The 1479-nt window shown below is 37.7% G+C and overlaps 1 non-coding gene across 1 annotated transcript; it reads right to left on the bottom strand.

The window, feature by feature from the left end:
* Window positions 1-973: 973 nt before the first annotated feature.
* LOC128195687 (small nucleolar RNA R71) lies at window positions 974-1080 on the bottom strand. Its single transcript, XR_008247484.1, has one exon. It is a non-coding gene; the product is annotated as a small nucleolar RNA R71 (small nucleolar RNA).
* Window positions 1081-1479: the final 399 nt, after the last annotated feature.

Genomic DNA, 1479 nt, shown 5'->3' with positions numbered 1-1479 from the left:
GAACTTGAATTTCAACCCCAGTGAACTTTAATTCTTCTGTTTTTACCACTTTAATTTCATTTGTATGCAAATCTTACTTGTGTTGTAAAATTAATCGCTAAATTAGTAAACTTTAATCAATCTGTGAATCAAAACAAATCCCTTGGGAAAACGATATTCGGACTTACTGATTTATTACTTGAACGATCCGGTACGCTTGCCGAGGTCTCAACAAGTTTTTGGCGCCGCTGCCGGGGATTTGTTTTTGTTTTCGTTGGTTGTTTGTTGTTTATCTCGTTTAGTTGATTTTAGCTATCTGTTGTTTAAGTGTGTATTGTGATTATATTTGAATTCTTGTACATATTTGTTATCATCTGTAGAGATTGTGTATTTTTGGATTGTTTTCTTTTAGTTTGTGTTTTGTATGAGAAGCAGAGAACAGGTTGAAAATCTACTTTTTGATCCGGAAATTGAAAGAACTGCTCGAAGAAACAACAGCAGAAGAAGGAGACAAAGTACAGAATCCAGAGAAGCCTCTTCTATTTCTGAAGAAATTTTGAACTTTTCATCTGGGCAAGAAAAAGAAGAAATGGAAGATAATCGCACTGGAGAAGGTTCTGGGCAAGGAAGACGTACTCTTGCAGATTATAATACTTTCTCAGGACCTGTGCACTTCAACAGTATTGCAAGACCAATGGTGAATGCTGCCAACATGGAGATGAAGCCAACTCTTATTCATTTGGTGCAGAACAATCAGTTTCATGGATTATCCCACGAGAATCCATACACTCACTTGGCTACTTTCATGGAGATCTGTAATACAGTGAGGATTCATCAGGTTCCAGATGAAGCAATTCGACTCAGCTTATTTCCATTCTCATTGGCTGGTAATGCAAAAATGTGGCTGAATTCTTTTCCAGAGAATAGTCTGACAGTTTGGGATGATGTGGTTGCCAAATTCCTGAACAAGTTCTTCCCTCAGTCCAAAGTCAATAAAGGAAAGCAGGAGATCTCTTCTTTCCAACAAGATGTTGATGAAACTCTAGGTCAAGCATGGGATAGATTCAAAGGCCTACTGAGAAAAACCCCTACTCATGGATTTGATGAGCCTACAATGTTAAATCTGTTTCTTGGAGGGCTGAAATCTCAAACAAAGTTAATGTTAGATGCATCAGCTGGAGGTAGTATCAGATGGAAGATGCCTGAAGAAGCACATGAACTGATTGAAAACATGGCTGCAAATGATAATAAAGTTCAGAGTGAGAGAGCTCAATTTCAACAAAAAAGGTGTTCTTCAGCTTCAATCTCAAGATGCTTTACTAGCTCAGAACAAGATTATGACTCAGCAACTTGGGACATTAATGAAGAAGTTATCTCAGCTACCTAAAGAACTGCAGAATGTTTCTCAATTTCAACATCAGATGGTTCAGAGTTGTCAATTGTGCGGAGGAAATCATAATAATGGTCAATGTGCAGTGCAAAGCATGTCTCATGAAGAAG

Source organism: Vigna angularis, chromosome 2, assembly GCF_016808095.1.
Source record: "Vigna angularis cultivar LongXiaoDou No.4 chromosome 2, ASM1680809v1, whole genome shotgun sequence".
Taxonomy (NCBI): Eukaryota; Viridiplantae; Streptophyta; class Magnoliopsida; order Fabales; family Fabaceae; genus Vigna; species Vigna angularis.
The sequence above is the reverse complement of the archived record's forward strand: the minus strand, read 5'-3'. Positions and strand labels throughout refer to the sequence as shown.